This window comes from Ursus maritimus, unplaced genomic scaffold, assembly GCF_017311325.1.
Source record: "Ursus maritimus isolate PB19 unplaced genomic scaffold, ASM1731132v1 scaffold_20, whole genome shotgun sequence".
Taxonomy (NCBI): domain Eukaryota; kingdom Metazoa; phylum Chordata; class Mammalia; order Carnivora; family Ursidae; genus Ursus; species Ursus maritimus.
In genome coordinates this window covers 54851371-54859338 of record NW_024424453.1, presented here as the reverse complement: position 1 = coordinate 54859338, position 7968 = coordinate 54851371, and the positions used below count along the sequence as shown (strand labels likewise).

General features: G+C 41.3%; 1 pseudogene; it reads right to left on the bottom strand.

Moving 5' to 3' along the window:
- Positions 1-4826: 4826 nt before the first annotated feature.
- Positions 4827-5305, bottom strand: LOC103682254 (annotated as a pseudogene).
- Between the last annotated feature and the right edge of the window lie 2663 nt (positions 5306-7968).

The following is a 7968-nucleotide window of genomic DNA, read 5'->3' as shown; positions in this document are numbered from 1 at the left end:
ACTTTTGAACGGTCTTTTACAGTTTCATAAAGAAGTTTTGCAATGATTGTTTCTTTTCGTCCTCAACATTGTTGTAATATGGATATTCAAACTCATTTTATGGGTGAGGAAATTGAGGCTCCAGGAAGTAAATCAATAAATCAACTTGTTCAGTTAGTAAGTGTCAGAACTGGAACTTGAAAAGAGTTCTTGGACTCTAGATATGGCTTTTCTTCTTTTAGGATACAAAGGGCTAAATCCAGTGTTATTCCCATAATCAAGTTTCTGGTGGAAAATACAAAATATTTTGCAACAAATTCATCACAGTGAATACATAATTACCAAGAAATATTACAAAGATGTGAAAACATAAATTTCTATCCATTTTGCCAAAGCAGTAACATCCACAAGGATGGACATCAAGCTCCCATCCCAGTTTCACTTTTCATTCACTGGCTATTCAAATCAAGCTTCTAAGGCAAAACTATTGGCTAATTTAAAGTGTGCCAGTAATCATTTGACCAAATCTGGTGAATTTTGTGTGACCCTGAATTGAATCCAAGCAGTGCTGAACACTCTCTTCAGGTGGAAAATTTAAGGAAATGCCAAAAAATTCAGTAATCAAGACAAATAATATTTAAGGCAATATTTTTAAAAATCGGGAATTGATATATTCATGATGAGTGGTATATTAATATTTAAGTAAAGACGGGTTTAAAGTAAGTAAAGACTGATCTTTCCTTTTGCCTCAGGTTTCTATGTGTCTCAGCACAGCACTGTTGCTGATCCTGTCATATAAAATTTTTTGATATTTTGCTCTTTGTGGATTCTTTGTATTCATTTTTATTTATTTATTTTATTTTATTTTTTTAAAAGATTTTATTTATTTATTTGACAGAGAAAGAGACAGCCAGCGAGAGAGGGAACACAGGCAGGGGGAGTGGGAGAGGAAGAAGCAGGATCATAGCGGAGGAGCCTGATGTGGGGCTCGATCCCAGATCGCCGGGATCACACCCTGAGCCGAAGGCAGACGCTTAACTGCTGTGCCACCCAGGTGCCCCTTTTTTTTAAAGATTTTATTTATTTAACAGAGAGAGAGAGAGCATAAGCAGGGGGAGTGGCAGGCAGAGGGAGAGGGAGAAGCAGGTTCCCTCGCTGAGCAGAGAGCCCGACATGGGGTTCAGTCCTAGGACTCTGGGATCATGACCTGAAGCTCATGAGCCATGAGCTGAAGGCAGACACTTAACCAACTGAGTTACCTAGGCACCCCAGTATGTGCCCCTTCAAATCACTATGTTTGTATCCTTTGGATAAATACCTAGGAGTACAATTGCTTGAATGGAGGGTAGCTCTATTTTTAACTTTTTGAGGACCCTCCATACTGTTTTCCAGAGTAGCTGTACCAGCTTGCATTCCCATTAACAATGTAAGGGGTTCCCATTTCTCTACATCCTTGCCAACATCTGTTGTTTCCTGAGTTGTTAATTTTAGCCATTCTGGGTGTGAGGTTGTATCTTATTGTGGTTTTGATTTGCATTTCCATGATGCTGAGTGATGTTGAACATTATTTCATGCGTCTGTTGGCCTTTTGTATGTCTTCTTTGGAGAAATTTCTGTTCATGTCTTCTGCCCATTTCTTAACTGGATTTTTTTGTTTTTTGGGTGTTGAGTTTGATAAGTTCAAAGCAGGCACCTTTTGGCCATCTTCACCCATTTCACCCATCCCCAACCTCTGGCCATCACCAATCTGTTCTCTGTATCTATGAGTTACACTTTTTTAAAAAAAGATTCTATGTATGAGTGAGATCATACAGTATTTGTCTTTCTGTCTGACTTATTTCACTTATGATGCTTTCAGGTTCTATCCATGTTGTTGTAAAAGTTTTTAATTTTGAAGCAGCTTAATTTATCCATTTTTTCTTCTCATGCTTTTCGTGTCATATCTAACAATATATGGCCAAGTCCAAGGTTATGAAGATACATTTCTGTTTTCTTCTAGGAGTTTTACAGTTACAGCTCTTATGTTTAGGTTTTTGGTTCATCTTGAGATAATGTTTATATATGGTCTGTGTATGGATATCCAGTTTTCTGAGCACCAATTTTTGAAAGAACTATTCTTTCCTCATTGAATAGTCTTGGCGCTCTTGTCAAAAATTGACCCTAGACACATGGTTTTTTTTTCTGGGCTCTCAATTCTATTCATTGATGTTTATGTCTAACCTTAAGCCAGTACCATACTGTTTTGATTACCATTATTTTGTAGTGTATTTTTAAATGAAGAAATGTGAGTCCTCCATGTTTGTTCTTTTTCAAGATTGTCTTGGGCTTTTCAGAAGCTCTTGTAATATTATGTGCAGTTTAGAATCAGCTTGTAAATTTCTACAAAGTCAGCTGGGATTCTGATAAAGATTGCATTGAATCTGTAGATCAATTTATAATATAATATAATATAATATAATATAGTCTTCTGATCCAGGAATATAGGATTTTTTTCAATTTATTTAGATATCCTTTAATTTCTTTCAACAATATTTTTTAGTTTTCAGAGTATGTTATACTTGTTTTGTGAGTGTGTTTCTAAGAATTATATTCTTTTTGATGTTATTTCAAATGGAATTATTTTCTTAATTTCATTTTCAGATTGTTCATTGAAAGTATATAAAAAAACCTGATTTTTGTATACTGATCTTGCATTCTGTGGCCTTGATGAAAATAGAACTGTTTCTTAGTTCTAATAGTTTTTCAGGTTATTCCTTAGGATTCTCTATATACAAGGAAGTCCACATCATCTGTAGATAGGGATAATTTTACTTCTTCCTTTCTAATCTGGATGCCTTTTTTTAATCCTTGCCCAATTTCCCTGACTAGAACCTTCTATTACAGCTTTGAATAGAAATAGCGAGGGTGGACATCCTTGTCTTATTCCTGATTTTAGGGGGAAAACATCCAGTCTTTCACCATTAAATATGTTAGTTGTGAGTTATTTACAGATGCTCTTTTGTCAGGTTCCCTTCTGTCCCTAGTTTGTTGATGTTTGTCGAGTGTTTTTTCTTAGGACAAGGTGTTGAATTTTATCAAATGCTTTTTTGTGTCTACTGAGATGATCATATGATTCTTTTTTCATTTTAGTGATATGATGCATTAAAATAATTATTTTTCAGATGTTAAACTAAGCTTGCATTCCTGAGATAAATCTCTCTTGGTTGTGATGCATCATTTTAATGTTGTTGCATTTAGTTTGCTAGATTTGAGGAGCCTTGTTTTTTCTCTTCATTCACTTTAATTCCTACTTTATGTTTTAAATTCACCAATAGAGAGTGAACCTGTAAAACCCTAGGCAACCCACCCCTGACCCCAATAAAGGCAAAACCCCAGGCCCATGCTCTCTGCCTCTGTACCCTGATCTCACTGTATGGCTCCCAATGTGCCATGTACGCTCTAGGACTTGTCAGTCATCAACCTTGTGTTTTTTCAAAGTTTCTTGATGGTTGTTGCTAAAGTGCGTCTTGCAGTCGTAAGAACCCCATGGGCTGGTCTAGCCTCAACACTGGGGAAGTGGTGTTGCCCCCAGGCGTTTCTAGCCTGTAGCTTCACTACAGGCTGGGACCAACACAAAACAAATGGCTACTTGGAAGGTTTTGTTTGTTAACTCTGACATCTGGTTGAATGAGCTGGGGGAGGAACAGAGGGAGAGAGAATCTCAAGCAGACTCCACACCAAGCGGGGAGCACTGAACCTGACAGAAGGGCTTGATCTCAAAACCCTGAGATCATGACCTGAGCTGAAATCAGGAGCCAGACAGTCAACCCACTGAGCCACCCAGGTGCCCTGACGAAATAGTTTTTTGAGATCAGTATTTTTTTTTAAGACTTTTATTTATTTATTTGACAAGAAGAGAGAGAACACAAGCAGGGGGAGCAGGAGAGGGAGAAGCAGGCTCCCCGCTGAGCAGGGAGCCTGATGCGGGACTCTATGGCCTGAGCTGAAGGCAGCCTCTTCACCGACTGAGCCACCCAGGAGCCCCTGAGAGCAGAATTTGAGTTTATTCTGATCCCAGGCGGGCTCCTCCCCGCTCCCTTTCCCAGGTTTTCCAGCTGGCCTATATTTTGCCTATATATCCAATAAATATGTCATTCTCCTCCCAGTTGCCTTTCACCACAGTCTACACTGTTTTTGAGAGAACCCTCAGGCTTGAACTTCATACTGATAGCCGATGAAGTCAGTGTCTTTGGGAAGAGAGTAAGAGCTGTCTTTTTCATCCTGCTTCTTCCCTTAGGCAAAATCTCTGAGCCTTTCCTCTGAAGGCGGGAGGGGGACAGTGGCACACTTCTCTCCGAGTGACACTCTTGCCCCAGGAACTGAGCACTCAGTAGAGAGAGGTAGTAACATCACATCTTCTGGCTTGCACTTCTGGCTTGGAACCACTGCCTGGCGAGCTGAAACAGGGACAGAGCCCTGTGGACTCTCAGAGGCGCCACATCCAGGGTTGAGTCTCAGTCCTGTGAACAGGATCTGGGCAGAAGAAAGGAGCCCTCATTTCTCAGTCACCCTCACAAGGAGTGAGCCTCCGCAGCAGGTTGCTGGGGACAAGATGAGAAACGCTGATGTCCTGCTGTGCATAGGAAATAGCCCTCCAACTGGGAGCTGGGGGGAGCGGGAGCCCTGTGTTCTCTCTTGGCTGTACAGGTCTTGAGTGTTCATCTTGCCCGGTGGGAGTGGGGGAAGGAGGAGTGGGTCTCAGTTTAAATACCATAGACTCTTAGTGTTTGTACTGAATTTTAGTAGTTTTTGTTTTGTTTTGTTTTAGTAAATGTTTCTTTTTTCTTTTCTTTTTTTAAAATAAATGTTTTTCTAGAGATTTTAAATGATTTTGTTTTTTTTTCTTTTTCAACAAGAACCAAGTTTTTCATTTGTTCATTTCTTGCATGTGAAGTATTCCTCGATGACATCCTTGGCCTGAGACTCTTTGCCGTAGTCCTTAACTACTACGCAACTGCAACCAACCACTTTGTGGGGTTTCCCCTCTTTGTCAACTTCACAGAGACCTACCCATCCCCCTGGTTTCTTGTTGTCATCAGCCTTAATTAGATTGATTTTGGTGTTCAGCACAAAGGGCCTCCACCAAATAGACATACATAGGCTCATCACAGTTGGAGGCAAATGCACAAAGATGGGCTTGGAGCTTGTGTAAGGCTTTGGCTGCTTAGCGAATTCCACGTGCTAGGCCTTTGTGGATGAGGGTGGTCTTCAGCTCCTCTTGCAAAGCAGCAGTCTGAACACCCATTACACCTCCAGCAGCCATGTCTTCCTCAGCCACGGCAGCGGGTTACTGGTGGAGCCGAATCTTGAGCGCACCTAAGCCTCTCCCTCCGTGCAACTGGGTGGCAGCAGCAGGGAAAAACAAAAACTGATTTTATGTTTGTTTGTTTTTAAAAAAATGTTTCACCAGTTTCACTGGTGAACGGGTCCACAGTGTCTTCATCTTGCTTGTGGAAGTCTTCCTTTCCACCGTGGTTTCTTGCATTATACCTGTACTTTCTTAGTTTCCTTTCCTTATTCTAGAAGTCCAGAATAGGTTTTTGTTATAACTTTGTTAAATTAACATTTGTTGAAGAAATGCAAGATGTGGATGTTGCTGTGGTTCAACAAAAGATGACGAGAGAAATTGAAAGAAAGGATTATTAGGGGCGCCTGGGTGGCTTGGTCATTAAGCGTCTGCCTTCGGCTCAGGGCGTGATCCCGGAGTCCTGGGATCGAGCCCCACATTGGGCTCCTCCGCTGGGAGCCTGCTTCTTCATCTCCCACTCCCCCTGCTTGTGTTCCCTCTCTCACTGGCTATCTGTCTCTCTGTCAAATAAATAAGTAAAATCTTAAAAAAAAAAAAAGAGAGAGAGGGTTATTACTCACAAGATCTGGAGGAAGTACACAGTATGTGTCAATGGGCCACTTGGGCACTTGGGAAGGTCAAGGTAGGGTTCAGGCAGAGAGGGACAGGACCTGGGGCATGTGCCTTTATCATTCTCCGTGGGTGGGGAGGGCTTTGGGGTTCCTGGGCTAAGGCTGGATTGGTCAATTCAAACCCAAAACAGTGTGGTCTGGAGAAGCTCCACAGGGAGTCCTTTTTTTTTTTTAATTTTATTTATTTGTCAGAGAGAAAAAGAGAGAGAGAGCACAAGCAGGGGGAGTGGCAGGCCAGGGAGAAGCACGCTCCCTGCTGAGCAAGGAGCCGGATGTGGGACTCCATCCCAGGACCCTGGGATCATGCCCCACCCAAGCTGAAGGGAGATGCCCAACCAACTAAGCCACCCAGGCGTCCCATCCATGGGGAATCTTATCTACGGGGTACACAAGAGTAAGGCTCTGGGAGAGAGGACAGACAGTTGGTCACAAGGGCTGTTGAGGAAATCATGTCAGGAACTTATATTTGCTTGTGACCCTGCAGGCCATTACCTGGGACATGTGCTTTCTTGCGTGGGGGGTTAATGTCAGTTAAGACCCTTGGCAGGCTGCTTGGCTAAACAAAATAAATGCAATGGCAGCAATAGCATGGCTAGCTTAGCTAAACTCCCAACATATTTCTTACTGAAACGTAAGGCTGTTACAGGAAACTCCCAACATATTTCTTACTGAAACGTAAGGCTGTTACAGGAAACTCCCAACATATTTCTTACTGAAACGTAAGGCTGTTACAGGAAACTCCCAACATATTTCTTACTGAAACGTAAGGCTGTTACAGGTTTTCTTCTCTAAATGCCCACAGTTCCTGGTCATGCTGCTTCGAAGAAGGGAGAGGTAGACCAGATGGAGTGGTGGGCAGCAAAACAAAGTTTACTGAGTGACAGCAAAGTGATAGTGCAAAGATCCCGAAGTAGGGGAGGGGACCCGAGAGGGTTGCCAATTTGACATTTAGATCTAGGGGTTTTTATGGGCTTGTTGGTGGGCTGTTTTAATCTGATTAACCTTCCCTGTGCCTGTCATCCGATCAGATTTTTGTCATCTATCTATCAGTGGAAAGGGTGGAGGGCTCCTTCCAGGGTGGTGTAAAATCCTTTTAAGGGTGGTTTCTTCTTAGGGTGGGGGCCCTTCGTCTCTGCCAGCCTTTCTTCAACTATCCTTCATCAAGGCAACAGTTTTAAACCCCTTCCCTTTAAAACAGTGTGAAGTGTATTTAATAACAACTGTTAGATATAATAAAGGATTTACACCAAAACATACTTAATTTTTTTACACCACATCTGACATTTACAGAACCACACATTTTATTTTATTTTATTTTATTTTATTTTATTTTATTTTATTTTATTTTATTTTATAAGTAATGTCTAGGCCCAACATGGGGCTTAAACTCATATCCCTAAGATCAAGAGTGGCATGCTCTCCAGACTGGCCAACCAGGTACCCTAGAACCATACCTTTAAAAAAAACTATTTTGGGGCTAACAGACTGAGTGGCTCAGTCTGTTAAGCTTCTGCCTTCAGCTCAGGTCATGATCCCGGAGTCCCAGATCGAGCCGCTTCTCCCTTTCGCTCTGCCTCTCCCCCTCACTCATGCTCTCTCTCTCTCAAATAAATAAATAAAATCTTTAAAAAAACGAAAACTTTATTTTTAGCCAATTTTAGACTTACAGAAAAGTTGCAAACATAATTCAGAAAGTTCCCACATATTTTCCACATAGCTTCATCTCATTCTGACATCTTACATGACCAAAGTACAGTGATTAAAACCAAGAAATTAGCCTTGGTATAACACTATTATCTAATGTACAAAACGTACTAGAATTTCAGCAGTGTTTCACTGATGTCCTTTTCCTGTTTTGGGATTTCACAGAGCATTGAGTTGTTATTTCTCCTTTGTGTCTTCTAATCTATGACGGTCCTGTGGTCTTTCCTTATCTTCCATGACCTTGACATTTTACAGAGTATTGGTGGAGAATTTTGTAAGATGTCCATCGATGTGGGCTTGTTTGAGGTTTTCTTGTGATTAGAATGA